Here is a 19,150-nt window from a genome sequence, read left to right as displayed (position 1 = left end):
CATGCTTCAGGCATATGTATACTTTCAAAATGGTTGCAATGAGAATATAGTCATATATTAGTTATATAATTTAGAAAAAATACTGCCAATATCACAACCAACAAAATAAAAGTAGAAACCTGGCCACAAATACATTGAAGCCTTCACCGTGGATCTCATGGTACATCTATTTCTAGCTCACTGTTGTGTAATGGTGGCAGCAGCATGATCCGGTGGAAAGATTAGCTCAGGAGTCAGTGCGCCTTGCCCTGTAACAACTGTGCGATCCTTGAGCATGTCATTCAGTTTCCTTATCCATCCTGTTATGGAATGCTGATGTCTCTTGGAACTCCACCATTCTAGAGGGTGTATGACTCTGGCTTGAATGCTCTGGTTGTAAGAAATGTCACATTCTTTTCTTTCCCAAATAAAATTGAATCTCGATTTCTCTTTTACCGTGTTGAGGGAAAATTCAATGTCGATCGTTTTTTCAGACTTCTTTTCCCCTGCTATAGGATTCTGCCAGAGTCCCAGGTACATTGTGCAGCCCACCCATCTAGGAGTAAACCCCTGGTCTTCGACACTAAGCAGTGTGAACATGTTGCTTGTCCAGTTCTCCAAGGCCTTGTGTGGCAGTACCTCAGCTTCTTTTACCCTTAGTGTGACCATGAGCATCCTTAACAACCCTCCAAGATAATCCTCTTAAATTGTATTGCTACCTCTCCTATACCAGTCATTTGTCTGTTTGCTTTCTGCTCTGTTCCTGCTGGTATTCTTTGCTCTTTTAATATTCTAGAGAGCTGAAAGTCTGCAAGTTACGTTTCCCAGGGTCCCTTGCCAGCAGGGTTCTGATTGGGGCTGCTAATGGGAGGCACTAGCAGGGTACTGGAAGTCAGGAAGTAAGGAAAAGATAATCATTCTGTGGCTTCCAGTTTCTGACAGTATCTCAGGCAGCAATGATGGTAGTGACTACAGTGACAGGGTTGCCAAAGTTCCATCCCCAGTTGGGATGGCACCTTACAAACACATCCAGAACTCACTATCAGCAGAGTGGCAGGTATAGGCTTGTGAACCGCAGCCTAGGAACACTGGCAGTTTCTAGTCTTTGGGTATCATCCTTCTTGCTTGTCATCCTCCACCTCCCTCCTTCCCTGTTTTCTCTCTTTTAGTGCTTTTATAAGCAATTGGATTAAATTTCCTCTAACTGGAATATCTAACTTGGGTTTTGGTTTCTTGACTAGATACTGATTAACAAACCCTGTATCTCCCCTACCTAGTATCCTTGAGGCATCCTATCACAAGATCTGGTTACCTCTCGTGGGACCCTGCGTAAGAGTAAGATGTTGTCCCTGCTAGTCTCAGATCCCATCAAACCCTAGTTAGTTAAAATTCTTTGGGTTGTAAATGACAGAAACTCAAGTGAGGAAACAAAACAAATTGGAAAATTTATTATAAGTGTGAGCCATAGAACCTCAGTGCTGGGAAGTGTCTAGGCCTCCAAAACCATGGGTGGAAGCACTGTAGGTAACTATCAGTTAGCTAATGCTGTACAGCAAACAAAGACTCAGTGGTGTATAATAACAGTAAAAAACTTAGTGGTTTATAATAATAATCATTTATTATTTTTCATGAGTCTGTGGGTTGGTTGGGTAGACTGGGCTTGCATGATCTCATCTGGGTTTCTTCATGTCTCTTTGGTCAGCTTGTGTATCCTTTAGGGACTGGCTTCTTAAAATGACCTTGGTTAGGGCACTATAGTCATGCTCCTTATCCTTCCAGCAAGTGAGCCAAGCGTGTTCTCAGGGAGTGGATGGATCAAAGAGAAAAAGGGTAAACATGCAAGGCTTTTTGTAATCTATGCTTGAAACTGGCACTCTCTGACTTTCACCAAGTCACAAGGCCAGCCCAGATTCAAGAGATGAGATACTAAGCTCTGCCTGTTGATGGGAAGAGCTGTAAAGTCATATTGTGAAGGGAGGGACATATAGGAAGGGGAGTGAAGAATTGGAATCAGGTTTGCAATCTACCCACTACAGTAAAACCAGGAAGTCAGCTCTGCTTTTCTGTGAAGGTTTGCTTTATTTTTCATTCGCACACCAGTTTTTTTCCTTTACCTGGTCCATGTGGTAGAAAATGACCGTTGCTACCAGCTTTCTCATTTATGTGTTCACTATTCAAGAAGACAACCAGGCTACAACTGGAACCTCAACCAACGCTATATATCCTGGAAAAGATCTCAGGGGCTCATCTTGAGTCAGGTGTTCACCCATGGATCAGTAAATTTTGGTCTAGAAGACAGAGTCAATTGGTGTTCCCATTATAGCCATATGGATGGAAGGAGAATAGACAGTAGTTATCAGATCAGGAAGCAACAACCCAAATGTTATCTAAATGAGCCACAAAACATAAATTGTTCCAAGACATCTTCAATTTTGTTTTTAAGAGAAATGTCTTTTTGAAAGTATGACTTATGTCATGAACAAAGGAGGAAGACGGGTTAGTGTGGAGATCAAGAGGATGGGTTCTAGAGTTAGACTGCCTGGGTAGGTATCTCCCATCTGCCACATCATAACTGTGTGACCTTGGGCAAATTCTTGACCTCTTTGTGGTCCAGTTACCTTAAAAGTTAGACTGGAAAGAAAATGATTCCTACCTTATAAATTATTAGAAGAAGAATTTAATTAGAGAATGCATACTATACATACAACACTGTCCATACCTAGTATATGCTTGATAAACACTAGCTATTGATACTGTTATTACCACTAAAGAAAAAGTGTTGAATGCTGAGGATAAAAATTCATTAGCATAGCACTTGTGATTTCTATAACCCTCATTGTCAGGTATATCTGCTAGGTGCTGCTAGAGTTCCCTAGTTTGAAATTAAATTAAACTCATCACAGGGCATCCTCACTGGAAATTCCAGATTTGTGTTTACCATTCTGACGATTAGTCATCTTTTCAAGGCCTTCCTTCAAGTTTCTGTGCATGTTTATTAAAGACACAAAGAGTTAAGCCAAAAGTATACAAAGTCCAGGAAGGTCAAAATGGCAGTGATGAAACTGTGAACCCATCAGAAAGATGGGGATCAGAGAGTGACTCTGCTTGAGGCTATAGTAAGTCAGAAAATCATATAGTTTTGAAGAAAATAAATTCTTTCTTATCCAGTTTTCCCCCAACTCCTACATAAAGCCCAGAAACCTAGAACTGTTAGTGATTGTATATCCAATAGTTCTGGCCAAAAACGAAAAAGAAAAACATTTAAATATTGAAAGATTTAATACAGATAATGTTAATAATACTATGTAGAATGCAAGTAGGTAGGAATTCGGAGGACACCAAATCCGAACCTTATTTTAGCAAAGATAGGAAGAGCTATCTGCTTTTTTCTTTTAATTTTTATTTATTTTTCTTTTAATTTTTAATGTAATATAATTTTTTGAAGATTAGATAGCATTCAATGAACTCAGTTTAAAAGTATGTGCAAGATGTTATGAAAATAGCTTCTTCTGTTTTATATGCCACACCTACATTCTTCGTGCATATTCACATAGGAAGCAGCTAAGACTGAAAGCAGGCAATTCTTTTATAATCTTATCAAAAATAGAAGCCAATAGTTGTAATGACTCACTTGTTTCCTTCTGTTTTCAATCCTTATCTTGGGACCACAGATTGCATTACAGTTCATAAGTAATTGTACATCTTTTGTGAAGCACCTTGAAATGTTCTGGCATGACAATAAACTGGCCGTGTTTTAGAATTCCCAAACAAAGCTAAGTTTTGTGGCTGAGTCCTGTCCCTTTAATGTAACACTTAATATTATTTTAAGAACTGCAGCAAGTCACTAGAAAAAAAGATCAGAGCCAAGCCCTTAATACATAAAATAAATCAATTTTTATAAGAGATTTCCCCAGAGCGAAATCTATGTAATTATTTTCTTCACTTCTAAAATATGCAATAAGCTTATCTCATTGTAAATTCTAGGTAACATGATGATTAGAGAGTTTGTTCTTCTGTATTGTCCTTGATTCCAATTTATATTTTCTCTGCAGAAGTACATTTGAGTATCTTGAAAACTATGAATAATGTTAGTTTGGTTGAGGGTCCAACCGATATTAAAGAAATTCCTATGGCAGAAACTAGGCACAACTCATTTGATTATTAATACAAAGTTAAAATGTGTGGTGTGGAGTGTGGAAGAGACTGTTAGTTGTTCCCTCAAATCCATTTTCCACTTATTCTCTATTAATAAAGCCCCTGGTATTTATCTGCGTACATGGCTGCCCCAAATCAAGGCTGCATTTCTTACCCTCCCTTGCAGCTGGTTATGGCCAGGTAATTCAGTTCTGGACAATGGGATCTAAGAGGCAGTTATGTATGACTGCCTATAGACATTCATGTGAGCGAGAAATACACCACTATTACCCCCATCCCACCACCCACCTGCTCTCATTGGATAAAGGGATAGTGAGAGGTGACAAGAAAGAGAGTTCTTTGTCATTAGGTACAAATGACCCTGAGAAGGAACTATACCTCAGGCTGTAATCAGAATAACAGACCAGAGCCTTCACCAGCATACAGTTTCAATAGAAACAACATATTTATAAGCCATCCTTAACAATACAAAACATTTGTTTGTGAGCTGGTAATTACTTTTCTATTGGAGGTTATCACATATTATAGTCCCCACCAATAGTTCTACCTCTGTTGAAGGTGGAAAATGAGAATTGGGCTCAAATCATGGGAAGAGAGATTTGCACCATAAAAAAAAAATTTAGAGAAGAATTTAAAGATACTAAAGGTAATGAAAAGTGAAGAAAACCTAAGTAGAAGATCTTAATTCTGTTTATATTTGAAATAGGATAAAGAGCTGCATTTTGTTTTCTAGTTTTTCCAAGTCTCTTTTTGCTATAGACTTATATGATTCTCCTAAATATTGCATCTCTTTCTTTTTTTTTTTTTTTTTTTTTGCCACGTAGTGTGGCATGTGGATTCTTAGTTCCCTGACCAGGGATCGAACCCATGTCCCCTACAGTGGCAGTGTGGAGTCTTAACCACTGGACCGCCAGGTAAGTCCTATTTCATCTATTTAAAATTATAGAAGCCCTTTTCAGAAAAAAGTATAGTTTATCCTTTATTCTTTTTTTCTGTCTAATAGGCATTACTTGGAAAAATCTACATTTGACTGCAGATGTGAATAATTCTTAGGGAAACTAAAACAAACAAACAAAACCCCACTAGCTTACATTTTTATTTTTGTCATGGATACCTTAGGTAGTCAGGTAAATATATATTTAATCATATCAAAGCATCCAGTTAAACTATAATTTCTAAGCCATTTTACATGTCATAAATAGGACAAAGATATCCTCATTGCATATTGTAACTATTTTGTTTAGAGCATCAGGTAAGATTGGCTGTAATTATAGTTTTCTTTATCAAACTTAGAAGGCTATCAACCATAACACACATTTATTCTACCAGTCATTTTAATCAAGTCTGAAACCCACAGGGCAACCATCACTGTATTAGTGGTCATATATGCCCTGGGGACAAAAATGCCTAAACAATTCTTCATTCTCTGGGACATGAGAAAAGAAACAAATGTGAGACAATCTGTGCTTCCTTTTGGTGGTCTATGCAAATTCTTGGCCCTTGGTCATCTCTTTTCCCTAAAAGAAAAAAAGAGTAATTGATGAATTTATGCTACTTCTACTACTCCTACAATAACAGCAAAACTGATCCTAATTTTTCTCTTTTTGCCTGAAAAATCTCCCAGAATAGCCATATTTCTTTAAATACAACTTATATGTAGGCAGCTAAATCTAGAGTTTTTCCCTAAGTTTTACAAATACATTGTCAAGATACGGTAACTATACCAGTATATGTTTCCTCTTTTCTATCTTCTCTTTAATTTTGACTATAGTCTACTTATACTGAACATTGACCAGGATGAAACATAACATTATCAATGGAACATTCTGCCCATATCTTAGCATTATGGTATCTATTTATTTTTTAAAATTATTTTTTTCTGGTAAAGTGTGATACAATGGAAAGTAAGGTAGACCAGGAATTAAGAGAACTAGATTCACTTTTTGCGTTGGATCTTGATGTGCAGTGTGAACTTGGGTACCCAGGGTGTTAGTGGGCATCATTACTTCACCTCTACCATGAAGGGAATTAGACTAAAAGGTCCCTAAATTTTTTCTCTAAATTACAATATGCTAAAGTCATGATTTGAACAAAAGTTTAAAAATACCTATTTATTTACCTGGTATACTCAACTTAAGTAAATTTTCCTGGTTTTTGCTTTAAAAACTATAAACTTTAGCCATAATAGCACTTATGGGGCAATTTTAATGGGAATTTGAAGTAGATCCTTTATTGATGTTTTAAAAAAAATACTAACTATCCATGTTTTCTCTCTGAAATGAGTGGATTATATATGATTATTTTATACTTCATGAGCATTTAAATATAGGACCTCCAACTGCAAGTTATACTTGGAGTAAATTAAATAATGAGCAAGTCTGCAAATTTATTATTAAAATCATATTTTTTGTTTTGTTTTTTGTTTTTTCAAACTCTAAGTGTATATTTTCTAAATTAACTGATGCTTAAACTTTTGGAGAAGAAATTTGGAATTGTCGGAATCTTTATTCAGACTATCAGAAACTATAGAAATAAAAGCATTCCAAGGATGAACCGGATTTCGTCGTAATTCAGTTTGTGCATTAGCCATTCCCATAGCCCAGAGTGTTACTTTTCTCATCCCGAACCCATTAATTTATATTCTTAGAACGCCCTCCTCTTCTTATTCCCACTATTAAATCTCTTCTTCCCCTCCCCTTCTCGGCCACCTACTCTGCCTCCATACTATTGATTATTGGTGCAGCTCACTTTGACCTTTCCTCCCCCAGCTGTGGACCAGGCACTGAGACATCTCAAGGGAATGCAAAATCCCGGGGCTCATGGGATCAGTGCAGTCTGTCTATCTTCCACACCTTTTCTTTCTTGGTTGCTTTTAGCCACAGAGCATTCATCCTTTGTCTTTGGAAGGTGTTGCTGTTTGTTTATGTTGTATAATAAATTTAGTTAGCATCTGCAGTTTCAAATTATTACAGATTTCACATGAATGAAATCATCGGTTCACATGGATTCCCCCTTGACCTTCAAATAAGAGCTAACCTAAATCAGAATTATGCATGGGAAAGCTTATAATTCACTGAATTTTCCTCAGGACTTTTATTGCCACTTTTAAAAATTCTCAGCTGGTTTGTAGTGACTTTACAATGCTGCGGAGAAATGCCAAATAATTTGGAAGATATAGTAGTTTCATCAGCTGCTGAATGAATACAGATAAGGAAAAAAAGAACTGAAATATAAGAAGCACCTGGTTTATATTCAAACTACAAGTGCTTCAGACTGACTACCTAACAGTTGTCTTCACTTTTCTGAGGAAAATCATTAAAATGTAGGATTCGTTTCCTGACGTTAGCGGACTGATAAGGACATCGGAAAGAGGTAACCTTTAGGTAACCAAAGGCTGTGGAAGGTTAAAAATCAAGGGCATTCTGAGTCATGCTTAGCTTGAAATTATAAGCTGGGCAACGATGAGTACTCTAGAATAAACTAAAAATCTTTGTAATGTTGAGAAAGGAAGACAAGAAAGGAAAGTTAGGTGAGCAGAAAAGCCAAGAAAAGCCAAAAGTGCAGACAAAACGTTATTCAAAAGCATGCCCTCTGAATCAACACTGACTGGCTGTGTTTTGTTTATATAATTCCCGGATGTATTTGAAAAGTATATACTTTCCATTGGTAAATATCATGTTTTGTGTGTGGCATTCATTCATAGTTAGAAACAGTGTCATGTTACATTCATCTGTTCTTGGCAAGGAAGCTGGAGAGAAGTCAAATTTTGAGGGCTTTTCTTAAAAACGGTGCTGAATCCATCCATAAAGAAGAGAATGTAGATGTTGAAAAGATATGGTGTTAACCTGCTAATTTCTGGACTTGCTTGTAAATTACATTCTCTTTGTTAGCAAATACATCAATTTTAAGTCAGATAGATTTTTGCCATAGTGCAGCTGTGTTCTGCTAGTGAATAAAAATTATTTAATAACCTGCCACCAAATTCTTTAACCAATTCATCATCTGGGATTAAAGTTCTCAATGTTCATTCTATTGCTGAGTGGGTTTTCTCCAATTTAACTGAGAAATTTTACAGACAACAGACAAGGTTTTCCTAGCTTTAGAAGTGCATCAATGCATCCGTACTAAAATTCCTTGCTTCTATTGAATTATTCATACTACTGTCATCCAATTAAGAATTCTGTCTTCATTTTGTTAAGGCAGTTCGTTTTTATGTCACATGAAAATGGGTAAAAAGGCATTTGCTTAATAAATGAATGATGCTGGATTATTTTATCTTTAAGGTCCTTTGTAACATAAATTCTATGATAGAATGTTAATATTTTCTAAAAAATAGAAATTTAAGAATTTTATTATTCACATATTAAATGACATTATTCACACCCACATAGAAATCTTTTCTTTAAAACATCATTTAAAGTTGTGAGTTTCTGGTATATGTTTAACAGAATGCAAGTCTTCCTAGGAAATAAAATTTTGAACTATTTTCTGCTTTCAGAACTTAAATATTAGTTGGAATACCCCTCTTTTTTGAATTTTATTTTGTGACCTAAAAATAATATATGTCACCATAGCCACATGGGTAGATTCCAAAGCAAAAAAGTGGGGTATTTTGACAACGCTTGGGAACTCTGTAAATTAGTGGAGACGGTGTGATCATCAGTGGGAGACAGCATGCAAATCCGCATCCAGATATCAAGAGGAAATTCTTTTATGTTTTCACTGAGTTCCATACACTGAGACCATCCCTGTGAACTGCCTAATCTCGAATTCTATACGTGTTTTAAGTGGAAAGAGTCAAGCCTTATGTGTTAAATTTGTATTATAGCTGCCTTAACAAATTACCACAAATGTAGTAGTTTAAAACAATATAAATTTATGTTTATTTATTAAGCCAGACACCGGTCTCACTGCGCTAAAATAAAGGTGTTGACAGTGCTGAGTTTCTCTCTGGCAACTCTAAGGAAGAATCCATTTCCTTGCTATTTCTAGCTTCTCAGGACTACATGCATTCCTTGGCTCCTGGCCCCTTCCACCATCTTCAAAGCCAGCAACTGTGTTGAGTCCTTCTCATGCTGCCATCTCTCTGGTTCTGTGCAGCAAGGAAAGGTTCTCTAGTTTTAAAGACTCATGTGATTAGTTTGTGTCCACCTAATAATCCAGGAAAATTTCCCCATTTCAAGATCCTTAAATTTAATCCCATCTGCAGAGTCCCTTTTGCCAAGTAAGGAAATATATTCACCGATTCTGGGGACTAGGGCATGGACATATTTGGGGGAGGGAGTTCATTATTCTGCCTACCATACCTTGGTAGACATTCATTTGCTAATGCTTTTATTCCTCTCCTCTCCCTGTCTGTACTGATAATCATGAACATTCTGTCTTCTCTTCATGCCCTTCTTTCAGGAATTTCATTTACTCTCAAGCATTTGACACCTTACGTTTAATGGGGATGATTTTTTATTACTGACACATAATGAATTCAGTATTTTGTGCTTTAATTTCAATTAATCTGAAGTCAGTAATCTACTGTTACTTATTTTCATTTATATGACATGTAAATCAGTTATTAAACAGGCAAAATTTGGGAATTCCCTGGCGGTGCAGTGGTTAGGACTCTGTGCTTTCACTGCTGAGGGCCAGGGTTCAATCCCTGGTCTGGGAAACTAAGATCCCATAAGCTGCACGGCGTGGCCAAACCAAACCAAACAAAACAAAACTAAAAAAAGGAAAAAACAACAGGCAAAGTTTTAGCTGATTTAGTAGGTTGTAACAACTATGTATAAACTATTGTTATTTTATAAGCTAAAATATTGATGTAAATAAATGAGGAATTTTCATCTAGAATGCCTTCTCTGACTGGTTAAAGGATTGATTTTCTGTTAGAGACAAGCTGCTTTTCAGAGTTACTACTCACTTGAGTCTCTGATTGGCTGTATAAAAATATGGATTAAATTTAAACTATATTACAGGGATGGGACTTCCTTGGTGGTCCAGTGGTTAAGAATCTGCCTTCCAATGCAGGGGACGTGGGTTCCATCCCTGGCTGGGGAACTAAGATCCCGCATGCCACAACTACTGAGCCTGCATGCCACAGCTAGAGAGAAGCCCATGAGCCAAAACAAAAATCCTGAGGGCCACAACTAAGACCAGATGCAGCCAGATAAATAAATAACAAATAAATAAATATTTTTAAAAACCTGTATTACAGGGATAGGAGTGAAGGGTAGAGAAGGGAAGGAGATTAGTAGCTTGGATTAGGTTATTACCTTTATTAGTGGTATTTGTCAAATACTCCTGTTTCATGGCCCATTGATTTCAAGTCGCTAAACCACTCACTTTAGAACTAGTGTTGCCAGGTAAAATTCAGCACACCCAATTAAATTTGAATTTTAAATAAACAATGGATGACTTTTTAGTATAACTATGTCCCATGGAATGTTTGTGACATGAGACCAAAAGAACAGTTGTTTATCTGTATTTCAAATTTAACTAAGTATTTCATAGTTGTACTTGCTAAATATGGAAACTCTATTTGGAACTAAAATTTGCACCAAAAATATAGTTGATTTTTCGACAAAGGTCAGGTTAAATTTGTCTTTGCTTGTTCCTGATAAATTTCTAACAAATACACTCGAATTAAGGATGGGGTGATAATGCCATATAACGATTAGGGAAACAAGTTGAGTGTCAATAGTTGTTCCTCTTCTTTTCTGCTAGGAATTCTATGGAAAATGAGAAGTTTCCTAACCTCTGCATTTTAGTTTTTCATTTTGAAACACAGGCCACCTAATTCAGAAGCATTTGTAAGTTTATAAAAGACAGGGCAGACCAATTTTGGAATATAAATTTAAATATGGATGAGATTAGTAAATGCAGAAAAGAACAGGGATATCATTTTATAACATTCCCATAACTTTATTTTCAACAAAACCAGTTTTAAAGTTGCCATAGATCAAATACCCACATCACCACCAGCTCTAAAGTAGCTGTACTTTCTCAGTTTTTGTTATAGTTGGGATTTTTGATGTTTCAGATATCACTTGAAACAAAGGGATAACTGACTGGTTGCTTAGATCCTTGGATTGTACAGAATGTTAGTTAACTTGGGACTTTTTGCCATGGGGCTCTCGCTGCTCCATTGCTGGACCTCTGGGATCAAGTTTCTTTCTTCACTTTACCTTTGCCATCAACCCTAATGCTTTTTACATCTTCATTAGTAAACCTTAGGCTCATTCTAAATCTCTGAGTCTCTGTAACCTTGTACATCTTCATCTTCACCACATAGTTTCCACAAGTGGGCATGGCGTTACCCTAGATTTTCTGTCATGAATTTTCCAGAGACTTTGAATAGAGTCATTTCTCCTTTAGGACCACATTCTCATAGCTCTGCATCCTCTGTAGGCAGCTATTATCATTTCTCTCAGTGAAGTCTTCCTTGGCCCCCTTGACCTTGCTCTCTGCCTGACTTCTATTCTGACTGTTCCAACACTGTAGATTACCTTCCACCTTGAGCTTTCCATGACCTGGACCTCAATTTCATGACCTTACAGACCTCCTTCTCCTTTTTTAAAAAAAATTGAAGTATAGTTGATTTACAATGTTTCAGGTGTACAGCAAAGTGATTCAGTTATATATATATATATATATATTCTTTTTCAGATTCTTTTATATTATAGGTTATTACAAGATATTGAATATAGTTCCCTGTGCTATACAGTAAGTCCTTGTTATTTATCTCTTTTATACATAGTAGTGTGTATCTGTTAACCCCAAATTCCTAATTTATCCCTTCCCCCTTTCCCCTTTGGTAACTATATGTTTGTTTTCTGTGTCTGTGAGTCTATTTCTGTTTTGTAAATAAGTTCATTTGTATCATATTTAGTTTTATTAATTAATTAATTTATTTTTTATATTTTGGGGCGCACCCATGCGGGATCTTAGTTCCCTGATCAGGGATTGAACCTGTGCACCCTGCAGTGGAAGGGCGGAGTCTTAACCATGGAACCTCCAGGGAAGTCCCTGTATCATATTTTAGATTCTACATATAAATGATATCATATGATATTTGTCTTTCTCTGTCTGACTTACTTCACTTAGTATGATAATTTCTAGGTCCATCCATGTTGTTGCAAATGGCATTATTTCATTCATTTTTATGGCTGAGTAATATTCCATTGTATATGTGTGTGTGTGTGTATATATATATATACACACCACATCTTCTTTATCCATTCATCCATTCTTTATCCATTCATTGTATATATATATATGTGTATATATATGTACCACATCTTCTTTATCCATTCACCTTTCAGTGGACACTTAGGTTGTTTCCATGTCTTGGCTATTGTAAATACTGCTGCTATGAACATTGGGGTGCATTTATCTTTTCGAATTAGAGTTTTCATCTTTTCTGGATATATGCCCAGGAGTGGGATTGCTGGATCATATGGTAGCTCTATTTTTAGTTTTTTAAGGAACTTCCATGTTGTTTTCCACAGTGGCTATACCAATTTACATTCCCACCAACAGTGTAGGAGGGTTCCCTTTTCCCTACAACCTCTCCAGCATTTATTATTTGTAAACTTTTTGATGATGGCCATTCTGACCTGTGTGAGGTAATATGTCATTGTAGTTTTGACTTGCATTTCTCTAATAATTAGCAATGTTGAGCATCTTTTCATGTGCCTGTTGGCCATCTATATCAGACCTTCTTTAGCACCTCTTCCTTGGTAAGAGATTTCTGGTAAAAGACATAGGACACTGTGGGCCAGATCCTCTGCAAAGCCAGTTGTGTCATTAAAAAGATTATAGGTCATGTCTAGAGCCAGAACAAAGTATGAGAGGCAGGCAAGATCCAATCAGGACTAAATGAATAGAAAAGTTTGCAGCATCTCATGATGCAGTAAAGCGATTAATAGAATCAAAGCATGAAGGAAGTTAATTGCAACCAGGATGAGGGTACAGAATTTGAGATATCCCAGTTCGGGGATTAACATTGACTTCATGAATGGCATGGGCTCGTTAACACAGTTTATATAAAAATGGTAAGTCCACTTGTGGTTTCAGCAAAATAATGGATATGTAGATCTCAAGTCCCACTTTCTAGGCTTAAATTTCTGAGCTATGAGTAACTGTATCAAAGTCCTAGAACTTTGAATTAATCACTTCATTCTACCTAAGGTGATAAATCGCCATTAATTAAATGTCTTGATATTCAGGAAGATTTTAAAGTTAAATATGAATACAATGAAATAAATCAAGCCCATGGTAATTTACCTTTATATAAGAACATTTTACACAATCATTAGGAAAATGTGTGTATTTGTTACCTAATCTGAGAGATTACACATGTGACTTCCATTTGAAATATGTATTTGGTTTAGACATGTGACTTAAGTGGAAAATATAATAAAATTGGAATAATTTAAAACATCAGTTTTGTACTATTTAAGGACACTAGGACAATTGTGATTCATATTTTTTGTAGATATAATTTATTATATTTGTAAGAGTTACGTAGGAGCTGAGGGAGATCTTTCTTGTTGGGCTGTAAATGTGTCTGTTCAGGCATTTGAAATGCTTACCAAAACTCAGATTTATTAAATGTATAATTTAAAATGTGAGACAAAATGTAATTAACTAAGTATTTAAACAGAACTTCTTACGTGATTTTAATCTGTTCAACAGAAGTTAGTTGAACATTAATAAAGGAATATATGAAAATGGTTTTTCCTGTTTTATATAACAATTAGAATTTTAAGTGGAAGATTTGGATGTTGATCTCAAAGGCTTAAGAAAACATTGTTAAAATTTTTTTGAATATTACTTTGAAACCTAAATAACTGTAAATAGCCCGTTTTGAACACAAACTAAAACACCGGACGTAACATTTAACATTGTATGTTTTCCCTTCCCTAATTTGTTTTTCTGCTGCCAGAGTATGGTAAACAGCTTCCTGTTCTGCCCCAGATACTTCTTTTTCTTCCAAGCCTGGTTGAAGTTCTGCATCTTCAGAGTATCTTCCTTAAAATCCAGCTATCAATGATTATTTCTTGCTTTGAACTTTTAGTACTCTTTTATCTGCTTCATTCACTTTGGGCTGAACTGTTATAATTTTTCAGCCACAACAATGTCTCTTAACCCACTGGAAGACAACATCTTTGCACCTTCATGCCTTCTGCACTACTGGGTACTTTATGCACTACTAAGTAAACAGTTGCCTGCATCAAATCCTTGACTGAGTGATTTTATGTATTTCAATAACAATAAAATTTTTTATTTATTTCAATAATGCAACACATTTTTATTTTTAACAGCTTTGTTGGGGTATAATTTACACACCATAAATTTTTCCCATTGAAAGTATACAATTCAATGATTTTTAGTAAATTTATAGAGTTGTGTAACCCTTCCCACAATCCAGTTCTAAAACATTTCGATCACCTACCCCTCCAAAAAGAATTCCTTTGTGCTTATTTGCAGTCAACCCCTATTCCTACTTCCAGCCCCAGGTAATCACTGATCAATTTTGACTTTATAAGTTTGCCTATTCTGGACATTTTATGCAAATTGAATCACACAATATAGAGTCCTTTGTGCCTGATTTCTTTCACTAAGAAAATGTTTTTGAGGTTCATCTATACTGTAACATTTATCAGTATTTTATTCCTTTTTATCGCTGAATACTCTTCCATATATGGATATACCGTTTTGTTTAATCATTCGCCAGCTGAAGAACATTTGTGTTGTTTCCAGTTGGGGGCTATTGTGAATAACACTGCTATGAACATCTGTGTACAAATCTTTGTGTGAATATATGTTTTCACTTTCTTGGGTAGATTCTTAGGAGTGAAAATCCTGTATCACATGGTAAGCTTATGCATAACTTTATAAGAAACTACCAGAACTATTTTCCAAAGTGGCTGTGCCATTTGTAATCCCATGACAGCAAACATTCTGAGACCTATTTTTTTCCTAGACTCTGCTGGTTTCTGTGGTTTCAAAGAAAAGTCACAGTCCCTGCTTTCTAAGGGTTCACAGTCAAGTACAAATAAATCAATTACCTAGACTTGGTTTTTATGGCCCTGTAGAAGACAGGACTTCATTTGATTGTAAGTCGCACAATACTTGTTTATCAGCTTATCAATATTTCAATATTAAGGACATTTAATGATGTCAGATAATAAGAAGTCTAAAGGTAAGTACCCCTACTTGGGTGCAGCAGTTCAACAATGCTATTGGTAGCCACCGTTCTTTGCATCTTTCCTTTCAACCTCAATGGGTTGACTTTTCATTCTAATGCTTGTCATAGAAGGTTTCAGTATGGCTATTGTAGCTCCAGGAATTGCATCTTGAAACTATTGCATTCACAGCCAGAAGAAAATGTAGTCCTCATCATTGTTTTTCTTCTTATTACAGATAAATCTCTTCCAGAAACCATCCCCCATAGAAAATTTCCCTTATATTTGTTTGACTGATGCTGGGCTACATACCTACTTGTAACCCAGTCTCCATCAAATGAGGATGGATTACCATGTTCACTTACCCTGGGACTGGGTGAGAAATACAAGTCACATTATGGTTTTTTTATATTGAAATATAGTTAATTTACAATGTTGTGTTAGATTCGAGTGTACAGCACAGTAATTTGGTATATATATATATATATATATACCAAATATATATATATAGATAGATAGATGGATAGATATATATTGGTATATATATAATTTGGTATATATATATATTGGTATATATATATATTGATATATATATAGGTATATATATAATTTGGTATATATATATAGGTATATATATATATTGGTATATATATAATTTGGTATATATATATATATATATATATATATATATATATATATATATATATATATATATACCAAATATATATATATATTCTTTTTCAGATTCTTTTCCATTATAGATTATTATGTGATATTGAGTATATTTCCCTGTTTTATAGAGGAGGTCCTTGCTGTTTACCTATTTTATATATAGTATTACAAGTCATGTTGAATCTCATTTTTACCATGATTCTTTGGACAGTCTTTAGAATCCACATTGGGACCGTCACATTAACATTCTGAGCCCCAGTTTCCTGTTCTGTAAAACAAGGGTATTGAAGTTAGACTAGATCTCTGAAGATTCTTTTCAGCCTAAAAGACACCTTGGCATATTAGAGTTATTAAAAATTTCCCTTCTCCATTGTAATGTGAATTTTATGGGACCCAAGTTCATTCTTACTTGATTCTAGGTACTAAAACCAAGGTATAGAAGTGGAGAGGTGGGGAAGAAATTTTTATTTTCATTTGATTTCAGGCAAATCCACCTTTTTCTCCATCTGACTTTGCTTGGATCATATCTTAGAGCTTAAAATACTTTTATTAAGATAGCATTGAAAGAATTCAAATCATGATCTTCAATACTAAAACTCCCTTGTTTAAAATATGTCTTTGTGGTTGGCTTGTCTGCTATTTTAAAAGCACTATGATGCTTAACTATTCCAGCTGCTAAATAGGACAGGTGTCTAATGATCCTCAGAGCAGTTGTCTAAAAATAGAGCCTGAGCCTGGACTATATTATCCGGCACAGCCGTAAGCAATCACCACTATAATTAATGTAAATAAACACCATTTTATTGATGAATTTTAATACAGTACAAAAAGATTTTCACTGTTTACAAAAATTGGTTTAACTCTTCCAGATTAGAACCTAGAGTTTTATGATTTAGGGGAAATTTTTAGCCTATTGCAAAAAGGGTATGGCACAAAATATTGTATGCCAGAGGATGTCCATTTGGTATTTTTCCTATGAACTTCTTTTTTTTTTTTTTTGCGGTACTTGGGCCTCTCACTGTTGTGGCCTCTCCCGTTGCGGAGCACAGGCTCCGGACGCGCAGCCTCAGCGGCCATGGCTCACGGGCCCAGCCGCTCTGCGGCATGTGGGATCTTCCCGGACCAGGGCTCGTTAACTTTTTTTTTTTTTTTTTTTTTTTGCGGTATGCGGGCCTCTCACTGCTGTGGCCTCTCCCGTTGTGGAGCACAGGCTCCGGACGCACAGGCTCAGCGGCCATGGCTCACGGGCCCAGCTGCTCCGCGGCATGTGGGATCTTCCCGGACCGGGGCACGAACCCGCGTCCCCTGCATCGGCAGGCGGACTCTCAACCACTGCGCCACCAGGGAAGCCCTGAACTTCTTAATGTAAGTGGCATGATGAGATTAATTTTCTTGGACTTCATAAGGATATTCTACATATTGCTTTTTTCACTTAATACTGTACTCTGGAGATTATTTTGTAACAGTCTATGTAAACATACTTCACTATTATAACAGTTTGAAAGTATCCATTTATTTAACCAGTCCCTTCTTTTTTTTTTTTTTTTTGCGGTATGCGGGCCTCTCGCTGTTGTGGCCTCTCCCGTTGCGGAGCACAGGCTCCAGACGCGCAGGCTCAGCGGCCATGGCTCACGGGCCCAGCCGCTCCGCGGCATGTGGGATCTTCCCGGACTGGGGCACGAACCCGTGTCCCCTGCATCGGCAGGCGGACTCTCAACCACTGCGCCACCAGGGAAGCCCAAACCAGTCCCTTCTTGATGGACACTTAGGTTGCATCCAGTCCTTAGTTTATTATCAACCACTGTGCGTTTTAACAAACATTGCAATTTAACAAACACTAAATACTTACTCTGTATAAAGCCCTATTTCAAACATTATTAGATAAATTAGAAGTGTTCTTTTGCCATCAAGGAACTCACAACCTAGTAAGTGTAGTTGGCTGACAGTTCATGGCCTGTACATAAGAATCCAACATCACCCAGAAATACTTTTTCCTGTCTTGATACTGCCACTTTGTTTAAAAATCCCCAGTCTGCCTTTCTCTTTACACAGATACAGGAACCATCCCCCACCTTTTTTTTTCCCTTTTTGTCTCTTGACTCTTCATCTTTGGTACTTTAGGAGAGGCAAAACTTTACCTCTACCCGTCTTAGATTTTCAGCTGGGATTCTTTAACAAAAAGACGGATTATCAAGAGAAAAACAGTTTATTGATGTGTACAGCCCACATCGTAGGAGAGAGACCTAAGCCAAAAGTAACTCAAAATGGTGGCCTAGAATTCCAGCTTATATAGCATCTTCAACCAGGAACAAGAGATTTGTAAAGTAACTACAGGATAGAGGAAAGTAGTTGCAGGCTGCCAAGGACACAGACTGGGGGAAGGTAAATATGTGGATACAGTAAGGTTTGTTTGCAGATTCCTCTGGTGCCATCTCTGGGCTGATAAAAATGTCTTCTTTCCTCCTGGTGCAGGGAGGGCACCTTTATCTCCTGTTTTTAGGAAGGAAAAGGAGAGCCAGAGTATCTTTCTTACACCTGCTATTTCTTAAGTGCCAACAGTCAATATTGACTATTGACAATAGTCAGTATGCCGAAGTGGCATACTTTGGGGTGATATATTCTGGTTTACTTCAGGACCAAGGAGCCTGCACACTAGTGAAAGGATTGTGGAGGATCTGTGAGCTTCACCATCCTTGGTATTATAGATCAATTAGAGAAAAAAATTGGAGGTACAAATACCATTGCAATATTCAATTAGCATATGAATTGCAGATATAGCTATGATTAAAAACACTGTGGGGCTTCCCTGGTGGTGCAGTGGTTGAGAGTCTGCCTGCCGATGCAGGGGACGCGGGTTCGTGCCCCGGTCCGGGAAGATCCCACATGCCGCGGAGCGGCTGGGCCCGTGAGCCATGGCCACTGAGCCTGCGCGTCCGGAGCCGGTGCTCCGCAACGGGAGAGACCACAACAGTGAGAGGCCTGCGTACCGCAAAAAAAACCCAAAACACTGTGGATATAGACCAAATGCAGGTAAATATTATAAAATATTTAATAATAAAATAAATAATATTTAGTAAAAATAAAATACTTAATTCTTGATAGGCTGTTAATAATATTTCAAATTTGCACAATAATTTATTTTTAAAAGTATTTTAATA

This window comes from Grampus griseus (genome assembly GCF_964374135.1).
Source record: "Grampus griseus genome assembly, chromosome: 3".
NCBI lineage: Eukaryota > Metazoa > Chordata > Mammalia > Artiodactyla > Delphinidae > Grampus > Grampus griseus.
This window is presented reverse-complemented; position numbering follows the sequence as displayed.